The sequence below is a fragment of the Bos indicus x Bos taurus genome, chromosome 4 (assembly GCF_003369695.1).
Source record: "Bos indicus x Bos taurus breed Angus x Brahman F1 hybrid chromosome 4, Bos_hybrid_MaternalHap_v2.0, whole genome shotgun sequence".
Lineage (NCBI taxonomy): Eukaryota > Metazoa > Chordata > Mammalia > Artiodactyla > Bovidae > Bos > Bos indicus x Bos taurus.
Genome location: NC_040079.1, coordinates 10672913 through 10690038, shown reverse-complemented (window position 1 = coordinate 10690038; position 17126 = coordinate 10672913). Strand labels below are relative to the sequence as shown.

At 37.0% G+C, this 17126-nt stretch overlaps 1 pseudogene; it reads left to right on the top strand.

Moving 5' to 3' along the window:
- The first annotated feature begins 15746 nt into the window (after window positions 1-15746).
- LOC113890843 lies at window positions 15747-16426 on the top strand (annotated as a pseudogene).
- Window positions 16427-17126: the final 700 nt, after the last annotated feature.

Here is a 17126-nt window from a genome sequence, read left to right as displayed (position 1 = left end):
TTTGAAGAGAAAAGCAGTGAGGAAGAAAAAAAATATGTTGTTACAAAACAGATTGAGAACATTATTAATAATATCAACCCTATCCAGAATTTGGATGGGAATGGCAACCCATCTCAGTACTCTTGCCTGGAGAATTCCATGGACAGAGGAGCCTTGGCAGGCTCCAGTCCATGGAGTTGCAAAGAGTCAGACATGACTGAGGGACTAACATATACAAACTCTATCTCTATGAAGTCTAGGAAACTGAGGTCAGAGAATAAAATCACCAAATGTTAATGGGTCCTAGGTAGATTAAAAATGGCCACAAATTATTTACAGCTCCTCTCTTTAAGAGGGGTTATACATTCCCATATGTAACCTGAATTTCACCTGGTCTTGTGACTAATTTTGACTAATTAAATGAGATAACACTGCACAACTTACAACCCTAGTAATATTGCTGTAATGTGGTTCAAGCCACAGCCACTGCTATTTTCAGCCCCAGGGGGTAAGCTTCATGTTTGAAACAAGATATGACCAGCAGGAGGACAGATCATCACAAGCAAAAAATAAAATAGTTTTGTAATAAAAAAACAAACAGTTTTTGGTATTACGCACGAATGTGTGTTCAGTCATTCGGTCATGTCTCTTTGCAGCCACATGGACAATAGCCCACCAGGCTCCTCTGCCCGTGGAATTTTCCAGGCAAGAATACTGGAGTGGACTGCATTTCCTACTCCAGGGGATTCCTCTGACCTAGGGATCAAACTCATGTCTCTTGTGTCTCCTGCATGATCAGGTGGATTCTTTGCTCCTAGTACCACCTGTAAGCCCCATTACACACTAATGGAAAACTGATTAAGTATCCCCGAAGTGGAGTGACCTTTAAATAAAAACCAAAAACATGTGGCTTTGGCTTTGGGTCCAAGGAGGCTGAGGCTAGGGAGGTGGCAATCAAACTGGTAGAGAAAGAAAATTAAAATCTTGGCTTAGTTGATTGGTGTGTTCAGTTTGTCCTATTTTTCAGAGACATCACAAAATTGCTACTTTAGTAATCAGAGGCAATGGAATTCTCTTAAGTGTTTTTAAAAGACATCGGACTTTATTTTCCAACTAGCAATGTTGCTTCTGTTCTCAAGGGGAAATGAAAAATAGAGGACTGTACAGGCAAAATGGAAGAAATGTCTTACATATGAGAACCAGTCATCATGATCTGATCTTCTTTCGAAGTCTGGTGATTTCAGGAGTTGCCTTCTGTATTTAATTACATGTCATATGCCATGATTGATAAATGGAATTTTTAAATGTCAATATGTATGCAGAAATGTATTGGTTAACTTAAGAACCTTTAGTATTTTATTCCATATGTCTCTGGACAGAAAGTTCTTGAAATGCTAGTGCATAGCAGAAGTGAAGGTATGAAATAATTGATCATAATGAAAAAGCTGGTGGCTGCCTCCTGTGACACTGATTGATTATTTCCACTTGGAAATAATCTTTGTGCAAAGAGGACTGTTTATACTTTGAGGCTTGTGGTTTACCACAGACCTTATTTTATTTTTATGGTGGGATTAATATGGCATTAAGGGTAAAGGGTGATTCTGAAAACAAATTTATGAGAGAATACTGTTTCATTGACAACCACAACACCCCAGTATTTGCAGAAACTAAAAGTAAATGAACCATTTTGATGATGGAAGATTATCCATACAGTAGACCAACTAGCCCTCTCCTATTTGAGGTCAAATAGAAGAGCTGAACAGAATGTGAAATTAATTCATTTGAAGACCATAAATAGATAAACCTGTGATGAGCATTTAAACAGCTTCCCATTAGAAAAGGAAAACGATGGATAACAATTAGGACCTACTGTATAGCATAGAGAACTCTACTCAATGCTCTGTGATGACCTACATGGGAAAAGAATCTAAAAAAGAGTTCAGTTCAGTTCAGTTGCTCACTTGTGTCTGACTCTTTAGAGCCCATGGACTGCAGCACACGAGGCTTCCCTGTCCTTCACCAACGCCCAGAGATTACTCAAACTCATGTCCATTGAGTCGGTGATGCCATCCAGCCATCTCATTCTCTGTAGTCCCCTTCTCCTCCTGCCTTCGATCTTTTCCAGCATGAGAGTCTTTTCCACTGAGTCAGTTCGTCGCATCAGGTGGCCAAAGTATTGGAGTTTCAGCTTCAGCATCAGTCCTTCCAATGAATATTCAGGACTGATTTCCTTTAGGATGGACTGGTTGCATCTCCTTGCAGTCCAAGGGACTCTCAAGAGTCTTTTTCAACATCACACTTCTCAAACATCAATTCTTCAGTGTTCGGTTTTCTTTATAGTCCAGCTCTCACATCCATACATGACTACCGGAGAAACCATCCCTTTGACTAGAAGAACTTTTGTTGGCAAAGTAATGTCTCTGCTTTTTAATATGCTTGGTTATAACTTTCTTTCAAAGGAGCAAGCATCTTTTAATTTCATGGCTGCAGTCACCATCTGCAGTGATTTTGGAGTCCCTCCAAAATAAATTCTGTCACTGCTTCCATTGTTTCCCCATCTATTTGCCATGAAGTGATGGGACCGGATGCCATGATGTTTGTTTTCTGAATGTTGAGTTTTAAGCCAACTTTTTCACTCTTCTCTTTCACTTTCATCAAGAGGCCCTTTAGTTCTTCTTCACTTTCTGCCATAAGTTTGGTGTCATCTGCATATGTGAGGTTATTGATATTTATCTCAGCAATCTTGATTCCAGCTCGTGCTTCATCCAGCCCAACATTGCTCATGATGTGCTCCAAATATAAGTTAAGTAAGCAGGGTGAAAATGTATAGCCTTGACATACTCCTTTCTCAATTTGGACCCAGTCTGTTTTTCCATGTCCAGTTCTAACTGTTGCTTCTTGACCTGCATACAGGTTTCTCAGGAGGAAGGATAGGTGGTCTGATATTCCCATTTCTTTAATAATTCTCCTCAGTTTTTTATGATTGGCACAAAGGTTTTGGCATAAAAAAGGGTGGATACATTTATGACTGAGTCACGTTGCTGTGCAGCAGAAACAAACATCGTAAATCAACTATGCTTCAATAAATAATTTATAATAATTTAAAAGAAAAGGAAAATGCCTCCGTCCTCTGAGATTTGGGGATATACTTTAATGGTGCATTTTCTGTTTGTGGGTAGAGGGTTTTTTTTAAACTTCATTTAATTGTGATAAGAAGACAACATGAGACACCTAATGTTTCATGTTTGCAATATTGCATTAACTGTATACACGATGTGTGCAGATCCCTTGAATAGATTCATCTTGCTTAATTGAAAGTTTATGTATGTTGATTAGGAATGCCTCACTCCTCTTCCTTCCAGTCCCTGGCAACCACCATTCCACTCTGATCCTATAGCCTTGACTTTTTCATATAGCTCATATCAGTAAAATTATGCAATATTTATCCTTTAGTGACTAGATTATTTTGTTTAACATAATGTCTTCCAGGTTCATCCATGTTGTTACATAATGTGGAATTTTTTAAAAAGCTGAATCACTTTCCATTGTATACACTGGTTGTTCAAAAAGCTCCTTCGGATTTTTCCATAATGAGCTTTCAGATAACAAGTGAACTTTTTGGACAGCTCAACAAATGGTGTAAGGGTCAATTCTCCATGAGGATAAAACAATTATAAACATGCACACATACCCAACTTCACAGTGATTGACCAGTATCTTGCAACTTGACTACTGTCATGCAGTGTTAGAGAAAGCAATGCTCTAAGACTCTTTCGTATTAATAGATAAGTAGGCAATGTGATTGAATGGATTATTAAAAAAGATAGTGCAATTACCTCCACATTCTTCTCATTTTGTTAATTGCAAGCGACAGAATGAAAATAGGCTTATATAAGAAATTATTTCTTTTTAAACATGAGGTGAAAATATTTTAACTTAGTATAAACCAATCTTCCTTCTTGCCCGGATCCTGGATCCCACTTAATTAAATCAGTCTTCTAGCCTCTTCCAACCCCAAGAGATTACAGTATTTTACTTTGTTATCAACTTTAAGTTGTAAAGTTCTTAGAGGCCTGGAAACCTGTGACTTTAAACAAAGCCATGGTTAAGAATCACCTTGCAAGAATTAAACACAGAATTTCTACCTTACTTATTGAATATATTGACTAATTTACCTTGAGGGTTAAAAGGCATGAGAAGGGACAGGAAGAACCTCCCCAAAAAACATATCTAAGATAAATTAACAATAGGATGTGAGGGTTTGGAGAAAACTGGTAAGGGTACATTTAAAGCAAGAGGACTCATTGAATGGATTTAAGATTTTAGCAAATGGCTGAAATTTAAGATAAGAAGTGAGGGATGCTAGATAGGAGAAAAACCCTATGAATTACATAACCTGGTTTCTAATTTGTAATCTTTAACCTGAGCTATCTTTAAAGCCACTCTGGTGCTAGCCCAGTTAATCACATGGGAGTTAATATTCAGGCAGCTATTTTCCATGTATTTGATTTAAACCTGGGGACACCTGAAGGTTCCCACACACCTGTGTGATGTCATCAAAGGATATATTTTCAAGTGCTCCCTTCCAGGCTTTCACACCTCTGTTTCTTCCTTCCCTCTTTTCATCAATCTACTTACCTATGTATATCTCTATCATGTACTCCTTTTAACCCAATGAATTATTTTGAACCTGGCAACTTAATTGAACTGGGTATGTTTAAACAATGCATAATGAAAAGCAGAGACATTACTTTGCCAACAAAGGTCCGTCTAGTCAAGGCTATGGTTTTTCCAGTGGTCAGGTATGGATGTGAGAGTGGGACTGTGAAGAAACCTTAGCACTGAAGAATTGATGCTTTTGAACTGTGGTGTTGGAGAAGACTCTTGAGAGTCCCTCAGACTGCAAGGAGATCCAACCAGTCCATCCTAAAGGAGATCAGTCCTGGGTGTTCATTGGAAGGACTGATGCTGAAGCTGAAACTCCAATACTTTGGCCACCTATGTAAAGATCTAACTCATTGGAAAAGACCCTGATGCTGGGAAAGATTGAAGGCAGGAGGAGAAGGGAACGATAGAGGATGATATGGTTGGATGCAATCACTGAGTCAATGGAGTGAGTTTGGGTAGTCTCCGGGAGTTGGTGATGGACAGGGAGGCCTGGTGTGCTGCAGTTCATGCGGTCACAAAGAGTCGAACACGACTGAGTTACTGAACTGAACTGAACTGAAACAAATGCAATACAAAAAAAGAGACAAGTGGGGGGTGAAGTTGGCGGGGGCGGGGGGGGGGGTAGGAAGGGAGAGAGAGAGAGAGAGAGAATGCACCAAATCCCATTAGGTACCAGAGGTGAAAAGACAATAGGATAGAGCCAGGAAAAATGAAGGAGAGACATAGAGAAAACAAGATAGACAGAAAGGGAGGGGAAAAAAGAAACCAAGAGCAAGTCAAAACGAACATATCATTTAAAAAAAAAAAAAAAAGTAAATTTTCTACTAGCCATTTGTGAGACTTTGCTTTAAATCTCAAAGTTGCAGACTCTAACTAGATTCTATCATATTCCAACACAAAGTTTTCATCTTTTCATTTAGTATAGTGTTTGCAAATATTAAAACATAAATGTTTGTGGGTTAATTAACTATGCACATCTAGTCCTTTGAATAGTGGTGGTATAATTTGAGTTATTTCTGGTTCTAAGTTGGGTGCATTTCAAAGAGTGAATTTTTTTAAATGTCTCAGTGGTGGAAAAGACACTTGCATCAAAATCCAGTTTACCTTTTACAACTAGATGTTGGTTTATGTAATTTATTTTTTCCTTGCTAAATTTCTTGACCCAAAGCTTATTTCCAGAAGCAGTCGCTTGTACACCTGAAACTAATTAATATTGTAAATCAACAATTCTGTTTAGTTGCTAAGTTGGGCCACTCAATGAAAAGGTAAGAAAAAGGAGAAAAAAATGGGCAAAAAGTAAATAACATGTTTTACAAATCTCCATTACATGTCAGAATTTTATATTAGGACCTTGAAAAATTCTATGTTTTTATAGCATGGATATATATATATATAACATTGAGACAAAATACTGACTGACTTACACCACTTTTGGTGTTTTCCAAGTAATTGGAATAATTCCATAAACTAATAGTGCATTTTTTGTGACCCAAGATGTGGTCTCTTCCAGGGAATGTTCCATGCACCCTTAAGAAAATGAATTATTCTGCATTTGGATGGAATGTCCTGAAGATATCAATTAGGTTCATCTAATCTAATGTGCCCGGAGAAGGCAATGGCACCCCACTCCAGTACTCTTGCCTGGAAAATCTCATGGATGGAGGAGCCCTGGTAGGCTGTAGTCCCTGGGGTCGCTAAGAGTTGGACACGACTGAGCGACTTCCCTTTCACTTTTCACTTTCATGCATTGGAGAAGGAAATGGCAACCCACTCCAGTGTTCTTGTCTGGAGAATCCCAGGGACAGGGGAGCCTGGTGGGCTTCCGTCTATGGGGTCGCACAGAGTCGGACACGACTTAGCAGCAGCAGCAGCAGCAATCTAATGTGTCATTTAAGGCTGTGTTTCCTTGTTTTGGTGATCTCTCCATTGCTATAAGTGGGGTGTTAAAGCCACCTACTTTAACACCCCACTTAACACCCCTATTATTGTGTTACTGTCCATGTCCCTTTCATTCCCCAGTGGTGCTAGTTGTAAAGAACCTGCCTGCCAGTGCAGGACACATAAGAGATGTGGGTCCCATTTCTGGGTCAGGAAGATCCCCTGGAGAAGGGCAGTATTCCTGCTTGGAGAATCTCATGGACAGAGGAGCCTGGTGGGCTACAGTCCATGGGAGTAACGAAGAGTCAGACATGCCTGAAGCGACTTAGCATACATGCACACTGTTGCCTTATGTATTGAGATGTTCCTATGTTGGGCGCAAAATATTTACAATTACTATATCTTCTTCTTGGATTGATCCCTTCATCATTATAAAGTGTTCTTCCTTATCTCTTGTAATATAACAATGCATTTTTAAACATGTTTGAAAACTGGGGACAGAAATATTTAGAAGTCCTTAAAAGCCTCTAAGTGTCTGAGAATCAAGTGATGTATTACTATTCCTCTAATTTTAATCCTATTAGTGATATTCAGGTAGTAAAAAGCTCTTTTAAAAGCATCTAAATTACATCTAGGTAATACCTTTGAGTTAGTATCCTCTGACCCACTAATGGCTTCAACCTTATATATAAGCCCTTAAACTACTAGTACAGGAAAATAAGCTATATCACAAAATATTTGAACAGCTGCAGTTACCAAAAATATGCGTAATTTTTATGACATTATATATTTATATGTATGCACACACAATGACAGTGATTATGCTTTCCCTCAAATTTTTCTTACTTATAAAATGATGAATATAGCCATGGTTCATAGAAATCTAACTTGCAAGCATCAACACAGAATCTATTTTTAATATCAAGAAGATTGAAACCTATTAAGAATATTGACATAAGCGTATGTTTATGTTCATTTATTTGAATTATAAATAAATATAACCCACATTCTAGAAGTATAGCATTATATCATGTTTTAAAATAGACTCTTTACCTATCTATCTGATATATTTGTCTATTATTTTTCAATCACTCTACCTCAGGAAAGATAACCATTTTACAAGCATAGTAAGTGAGGTTTTGTTCAACTGAAAACAACTGTAAACGTTTGTCAGTGAGCTAAGGCAAACATTTCCCTGCCAAGTACTATTATGGGTTACGACCTCAATCTTTTCACTCCTCATTTATCAGCGCTATTGTCTTACTGATGGAATCTAGAATCATTTTGAAGTCAAATTTGAATTAAAATTAGAAATTAAAAAAGACTTCCCAGCATTCCCAGCAACCTAGTAAAATATTAGCATCATATGAAGAACAGCTTGGGATTATCCCAATTTGCTTTATTATCAGGAAGATCACCTGGAGAAGGAAATGGAAACCCACTCCAGTATTCTTGCCTGGAAATTTCCATGGATGGAAGAGCCTGGCATGTTACAGTCCATGGAGTCACAAAGAGAGAGACATGACTGAGAAACTGAGCACACACACAATTTATTTTATAATATTCATGCACATAGTCATATAAAGCCTGTATTCACTATATGATCAAAAGGTCAAGCACAACAAACTTGGAATTTGGATTGAGACAAACCTCTGGCTTTATCCTCTAAGAAGCATAATTAATGTTTATGGACCTCATACTTTAATTGTTAAAATGAAAATAAATATTATGCTGGCCAAAACTGGGTCAAGTGGAGTTATATAATTTAAGTTCAGTTCAGTTACTCAGACATGTCCAACTCTTTGCGACCCCATGGACTGCTGCAATCCAGGCTTCCCTGTCCATCACCAACTGCCAGAGCTTATTCAAACTCATGTCCATTGAGTCGGTGATGCCATCCAACCATCTCATTCTCTGTCATTCCCTTCTTCTGCCTTCAATATTTCCCAGCATCAGGGTCTTTTCCATTGAGTCAGTTCTTCACATTAGGTGGCCAGAATATTGGAGCTTCAACATCAGTACTTCCAAAGAGTATTCAGGACTGATTTCCTTTAGAATTTCCTGGTTTGATCTCCTTGCAGTCCAAGGAACTCTCAAGAGTATTCTCTAACACCACAGTTCAAAAGCATCAGTTCTTGGTGCTGAGCTTTCTTTATGGTCCAGCTCTCACATCCATACATGACCATAAGGAAATCATAGCTTTTACTAGATGGACCTTTGTTAACAAAGTAATGTCTCTGTTCTTTAACATGCTATCTAGGTTTGTCATAGCTTTTCTTCCAGTGAGCAAGCTTCTTAGTATTTAGCACAATATTCAGCAGATGATAAATCTAAATTTATTAAATTTAGCTTTTATCACACTCTTTACTAGGCACTCCTTAAGGCAAATTCACATACTTACAAACCCTCTCACCGTTATTAATATTGGAATGAGAAATAAAAGCCATGATAATACATCATGTATCTTCCATGCACATTACACTACATAAACATCCAGAGAAAGGGAAGAGAAAAATACACTTTCAATCTAGAGAAGAGGGCAGCCCACTGCAAGAATTGCATACTGATGGAAAGGAAATCAGCGTCCTCTCAAATGCATGACTGGTGGACTGAGAGGCATATACATTATTCCTGTTATCAGCATCAGGATGGATGAACCACTCCTTCCATTTAAGAAGTCTGTATGTGTTACAGGCCAACCAATTCCCTCTTAGAATTCTCTAGTCAGTTGAAATGTTTGGAACCTGCACTAAGTACCCAATTTATGACTTATAAGGTTGGCTGAAAGTGAAGTGAAAATGAAATTGCTTAGTCATTTGTGACTCTTTGCGACCCCGTTGGCTGTAGCCTACCAGGCTCCTCCGTCCATGGGATTTTCCAGGCAAGAATACTGGAGTGGGTTGCCATTTCCTCTCCAGGAGATCTTCAGACCCAGGGATTGAACCCAGGTCTCTGGCATTGAAGGCAGACATATTACCGTCTGAGCCATGGGGAAGTCCATAAAGTTGGCTACTTCCCCTTGATTGGGATCCATGATAGATTGTTTCATGCTTCAAACCTCATAAGAAAGGAAGTTCCCATTGTGCAAGTAAATGTGGTAATTATTCTTCCTCTTGTGTACACTTGTAGCTTGTTAAAGGATACAGCTTCCATAAGGCAATACATAGCTCTATCATTTAATTAAGGACTGGAAATACTGTCTGCAGTTTATGGAGTAGGCACATGAGTCTCAGAACCGTTAAGTACCTTTCAGAAAAAAAATAAGTAATCAAGCTAAACAGAGGCTGGGACCAAAGTGCCTTTAATATGATTTACTTTAAATAGGGTGAAATTTGGATACTTTAATTGTAGAAACATTTAAGGATCTATGCATAAATGATACAAACATATCTTTTTAATAACTTTCAAATAAATCTAAAGAAAAGTTTAACAGATTTTATTCAATTCTCTGCTTAATACTTCTTAGTGAACAAATTGCTACATAAACAATTACTTGAGTCTAGTCATCCTGTTACTGTCATACTAGAAATGAGTCTAGACATGTAGCTGAAAATAAATCCTATTTTATGAACTTGTGAAAAGGGGCAGATTCCTGCCTTGATTTTCTTTTTCCAGACAAGGAACCAGCTCTATCCCTTGAATTGTTCTGTAAGTTTATTTCAGTTTGTAATTATTCGCTTTTAATTTAATTTGATAAGAAAGGGGAGAAACCAAAGTAGCCTTCCCCAAAGGGTTTCAGGAAAAATATTATTTCCCCAGTGGATTAAATGCTCACACAGAGTTTGTGGTTAAATCACAGTTTGGCAAACATTTAGTTAAAATAAGTTCAAGATATTTTACCTGTCCCAAGATAATGAAAGTAAGTTCCCATATTATCTTCTATATCTTTTATTTATTTATGTATTTATTTTGCCTCTCGTGGTTATGTATACAATTGACTTGAAATTATGTAGTTGGACATAAAAAACAAGTTCGTCTTTCCTCAATACTTTGCCCACAGCTATACAGTGCTATGTTTATTATGGATTCTCAGGAATGCAAGAGACACAGTTTCAATCCCTGGGTGGGGAAGATCCCCTGTAGGAGGAAATGACAACCTACTCCATTTTGCCTGAAGAATCCCGTGGACAGGAACCTGGCAGGGTACAGTCCATGGGGATCACAAAGAGTCAGACAAAATCAACTGCCTGCACGCATTACATCCTGTCTCTAGACTCATAGCAGCTCCAACGGTTAAGAGTCTGCCTGCAATGTGGGAGACCTGGGTTCAATCCCTGGGTCAGGAAGATCCTCTGGAAAAGAAAAGATAACCCACTGCAGTATTCTTGCCTGGAAAATCCCATGGACCGAGGAACCTGGTGACCTACAGTCCATGGGGTCACAAAGAGTCAGACATCACTGAGTGACTAACACACACTCTACATTCTTTATTCTGCTCCTTTTGTTTGTTCTTGAACTACCGTCAGATTGTTTTGATAGCAAGGCTTCTCACCATCAACATGCTCGGCCATTTACATTTCTGCTTAAAACATAGAGCAAGCTCATCAATTTCCAGATACTCAAATGGGGAAATTTGAGCATTTGTGGAATGACTTACATTAATGGGGAAATTTTCATTGGATTGAATTGAATTAGTAATCAGTTTAGGGGGAATTGCCATTTTTTAAATATTGTCTTCTAAGCTCTAACTGAAACATAGTATTTCCATGTATTTAATTCTTTAAATTTTTTTTATAATTTTCAGTGAAAAGATACTGAATAATTTTATGATTATTTTAATATATACAATATATTCTATGGTTATTGATATTAAGATATTAATATGTATTCAATAATGTAGTTATTATAAACTTTCACAACTTTAATTCCTTAACTTGGAAGTATTATATAGAAATTCAAATGTTTGTCTTTTATATTGTCCTTTTACTCAGAAACTTTATGAAAAAATGGTCACTGTAATTAGACATCCTTTTAGTTGTTTGTTTGTTTTTTTTTTCCCAAAAAAGGTAGCTACATAAGTTGCTTTATAAGTGGATTATTCATGTTTCATTTAGCTTACCTGGATCATATCTCTTTCTTTCTTAACATTTCCCTTCTGCTTGCATACATACTCTTCACAATAAAGGAAAGGAAGTTGGGGAGTAATATCACATTATATATATCATATGATAATTAACATTTCCACAATCATTGAATACCTGAAAAAAATTTTCCTGCTTCATCTTTTCTGTATTTTGGCTGAATATAAGTATTCATAGAAGTCTCAAAACTCTAAAATAGCAACTTATTGACAATGCTTTCAATAAAATGAATCTAGGTAAGTATTGAATTAACTTTTACAAGGAACCTGGGCTCTTAAAGAATTCAAGAAACTTAAGACTTATCAATCCTGAGATTCTAAGTTAGAGGAATCTGTTAGGGAAGAACGGAGTGCATTTAATTGAGGCTGATCAAGAAAGGGAAGAAACAAACAAGTGAACAAGATGGAAACTCAGTTCATAGAGAATGAAGAAATCTAGTCTTGTAATCAAGACAATCTGACAATACTTCAAGAACAAACAAAAGGAACAGAATAGAGTCTAGCGTGTGTGTTAGTCACAACTAACAAGTGTTAGTGTGTGTCTTAGACACAACTCTTTGTGACCCAGTGGACTGTAGCCCACCAGGTTCCTCCATCCATGGGATTTTCCAGGCAAGAATACTGGAGTGGGTTGCCTTTTCCTTCTCCTGGTTCACCAATTGTGTTTAAAAATCTATGGGAGGGATGAAGATCTGACACAGCAATGTTCCTATTCTGAAAGTGTTTCCAGAAATGGCAACCCTAACATGGCATTTCACTTTGAGATCAGAAGGCATGTGGGATTCAACCAAAGAGCTATTCTCAAAAAGCAAAGTATATATATATATATATATATATATATATATATATATATATATATATACACACACACACACACACATATGTATATAACACTGTTGTAGTTTTGAAGACATTCCTTCAAGAAGCCATCACTTCTTGGAATTATCTTTTTCCTTAAACAGAGTCAATACATATACTCTTTAGGAGAATACCAATTTTTTACTGTACTGCCTTTAAAGTAATTGTTCTAAGACTGTTACCATCCTGTCAGGGTAGACCATATATAAAACAGTACATTTTTAAGTTTCAATCGCACAATAAATTCCTGTTTGAGTTTAGTTTCAATCAAACAGTTATCCATCTTTGTTTTTGTCATTCAGTTCAGTTCAGTCACTCAGTCATTTCTGACTCTTTGTGACCCCATGAATTGCAGCACGCCAGGCCTCCCTGTCCATCACCAACTCCCGGAGTTCACTCAGACTCATGTCCATCGAGTCAGTGATGCCATCCAGCCATCTCATCCTCTATCGTCCCCTTCTCCTCCAGCCCCCAGTCCCTCCCAGCATCAGAGTCTTTTCCAATGAGTCAACTCTTCGCATGAGGTGGCCAAAGTACTGGAGTTTCAGCTTTAGCATCATTCCTTCCAAAGAAATCCTAGGGCTGATCTCCTTCAGAATGGACTGGGTGGATCTCCTTGCAGTCCAAGGGACTCATAGGAGTCTTCTCCAGCACCACAGTTCAAAAGCATGAATTCTTTGGCGCTCAGCCTTCTTCACAGTCCAACTCTCACATCCATACATGACCACAGGAAAAACCGTAGCCTTGACTAGATGGATCTTTGTTGGCAAAGTAATGTCTCTGCTTTTGAATATGCTATCTATGTTGGTCATAACTTTCCTTCCAAGGAGTAAGTGTCTTTTAATTTCATGGCTGCAGTCACCATCTGCAGTGATTTTGGAGCCCAAAAAAATAAAGTCTGACACTGTTTCCATTGTTTCCCCATCTATTTCCCATGAAGTGATGGGACCGGATGCCATGATCATACCTTGTATTAACTACTGAGCCAAATGCTGACCATAATTTTATAAATAAGTGTGTTTCACATTTCTGATAGTATTTACACTCTTGTCTTCTATAAAATGAGCTTTGTGCTTTTCAATTTATTACAGTTAGCTATGTTTTCACTTTAGTTGTTCTATTACACTGCCTTAAATTCTTATGTTAATAAGTAAACTTTAAATAAAAATGAAATGAATAAGAAGTGTAAATGTAATCAAATAAATTTTGGTAAAGTAAAAACAACAGAAAATTACTCCAAGAATAGTGAGTACGCCTATAAAAGTCAGCTTAAATTTTTGTACCATATTTTATTGATAATCTCCCTATATTAAATATGTAGGTTTTTATTACTTTTAACTATTATAATAATCCTTCATTGATCAACATTATAATTATTAGACAAAAAATTAATCCTTAGCATAAACTGATAAAATAGAATTGAAAGTTTGAGACCTTTTTAGTTTTAATTATCTCAACAAGTAACTTTCAAGTTATCCTTCTGTACCAATTTATAACTGAGATTAACATCTACAAACATTATAGTTTCAGACAAATATGGCAGTGTGTGAGAATAACAGCTGAGGAGAAAAAAGCGGGTAGCAACTATCTGTAGTAACTTATCTGATTCTTTAGTGCTTAATTAGAATGAAAACTAAGCATTACTAGATTTATAAAACAAATAAAAATAATGAAAATAGTCAAATATACAAAAATGAGATCCCCAAGAGGAAACAGAGATCATTCATAAGCAGAGGAGAGTGTTTTAAAGCCTAGTGTATTCAGAAGCATTCTAAATGATGTTTCAACAATATGAGAGTCATGAATAGGATTCAGTGAAAAATAACTCTCAAAAAAATCCTTTGGAAATTAAAAATATACTGACAAAAATATATAAATCAATAGGAGGATTAGAAGATTAATTTGAGACATCATTCTAGCACACATATGTGAAAACACAAAAAGAGAAAGCCTGTAACAGAAAACAAATTGGTCAAGACTATTTATCTAGTAAATAAATAAATAAAAGTAGATAAAGATAGCTTATCTAGGACTTTCAAAAGAGAGACATTAATGGAAAAAATAGGGGGAAATTATTAAATAAGAAAATCTTTCAGAACTAAAGAAAATCCTGTCTCCAGATTCAACAAAACCCACTGATTGCTGAGCTCAATAAATAAATATTGATTCAAAGGCACATCACTGGTGTTTCAGAATACCAAGAATTAAAAGAGTAGATTTTGCTTTTAGAATAAATATGTAGACAGACAACAGACTGTAGTTTTCAGATACCAATGAAAGTAAATATATTGAATTTGGAAATATTTTAAGTACAATTAGACAATATTAAGGTAGAGAAGGTAAAAAAAGAATAAGCCAAGAGGAAGCTATGGGGTTTTGTTTTGTGTTTTGTTTTGTTTTTAGATAATAGTAACTCAATCTCAAAAATGACAGAATGATCTCTGTTCATTTCCAAGGCAAGCCATTCAATATCAAAGTAATCCAACTCTATGCCCCAACCATTAATGGTGAAGAAGCTGTAATAGAATGGTTCTATGAATATCTAAAGATCTTCTAGAACTAACAGCCAAAAGAGATGTCCTTTTCATCATAGAGAACTAGAATGCAAAAGTAGGAAGTTAAGAGATACCTGGAGTAACAGGCAGATTTGGCATGGGAGTGAAAAATTAAGCAGGGCAAAGGCTACAGAGTTTTGCCAATAGAATGCAGTGGTCATAGCAAACACCCTCTTCCAACAACACAAGAGAAGACTCTACACATGGACATCACCAGATGCCCAACACCGAAATCTAATTGATTATATTCTTTGCATACAAAGATGGAGAAGCTCTATACAGTCAGCAAAAACAAGACCAGGAGCTGACTGTGGCTCAGATCATGAACTCCTTAATGCAAAATTCATACTTAAATTGAAGAGTATAGGGAAAACCACTAGACAATTCAGGCATGACCTAAAACATATCCCTCATAATTATATAGTGGAAGTGACAAGTAGGTTCAAGGGATCAGATCTAGAGACATAGTGCCTGAAGAACTATGGACAGAGGTTCATGACATTGTACAGGAGGCAGTGATCAAGAACATCTCCAAGAAAAAGAAGTGCAAAAAGACAAAAAGATCGTCTGAGGAGGCATTACAAATAGTAGAGAAAAGAAGAGAAGTGAAATGCAAAAGAGAAAAGGAAATATATACCTATTTGAATGCAGAGTTCCAAAGAATAGAAAGGAGAGATAAGAAAGCCCTCCTCAGTGATCAGTGCAAAGAAATAGAAGAAAACAATAGAATGGGAAAGACTGGGGATCTCTTCAAGAAAATTAGAGATACCAAGGGAACATTTCATGCAAAGATGGGCTCGATAAAGGACAGAAATGGTCTGGACCTAACAGAAGCAGAAGATATTAAGAACAGGTGGCAAGAATACACAGAAGAACTATACAAAAAAGATCTTCATGACCCAGATAACCATGATGGTGTGATCACTCGCCTAGAGCCAGACATTCTGGAATGCAAAGTCAAGTAGGCTTTAGGAAGCACCACTACAAACAAAGCTAGTGGAAGTGATGAATTCCAGTTGAGCTATTTCAAATCCTGGAAGATGATGCTGTGAAAATGCTGCACTCAATATGCCAGCAAATTTGGAAAACTCAGCAGTGGCCACAGGACTGGAAAAGGTCAGTTTTCATTCCAATCCCAAAGAAAGGCAATGCCAAATAATGTTCAAACTACTGCATAATTGCACTTATCTCACATGCTAGAAAAATAATGGTCAAAATTCTCCAAGCCAGGCTTGAACAGTACCTGAACTGTGAACTTTCAGATGTTCAAGCTGGATTTAGAAAAGGCAGAGGAACCAGAGATCAAATTGCCAACATCCACTGTATCATTGAAAAAGCAAGAGAATTAGAGAAAAACATCTACCTCTGCTTTATTGATTATACCACAGGCTTTGACTGTGTGGATCACAATGAACTGTGGAAAATTCTTAAAGAGAAGGGAATACCAGAACACCTTACCTGTCTCCTGGGAAATCTGTATACAGGTCAAAAAGCAACGTTAAAAACAGACATGGAAAAACAGACTGATTCCAAATTAGGAAAGGAGTATGTCAAGGTTGTATACCCTCATCCTGCTTATTTAACTTTTAAGTAGAGTATATCATGTGAAATATCAGGCTAGATGAAGTACAAGCTTGAATCAAGATTGCTGGGAGAAATATCAGTAACCTCATATATGCAGATGACACCACCTTATGGCAGAAAGTGAAGAACTAAATAGCCTCTTGGTGAAAGTGAAAGAGAAGAGTGAAAAAGTTGGCTTAAAACTCAACATTCAGAAAACTAAGATCATGGTATCTATTTCTATCACTTCATGGCAAATAGATGGGGAAACAGAGGAAACAGTGACAGACTTTATTTGGGGAGGGGGGGGCTCCAACATCACTGCAGATGGTGACTGAAGCCATGAAATTAAAAGATGCTTGCTCCTTGGAAGAAAAGCTATGACAAACTTAGACAGCATATTAAAAAGCAGAGACATTACTTTGCCAACAAAGGTCTATCTAATCAAAGCTGTGGTTTTTCCGGAAGTAATGTATGGATGTGAGAGTTGGACTATAAAGAAAACTGAGCACCGAAGAATTGATCCTTTTGAACTGTGGTACTGG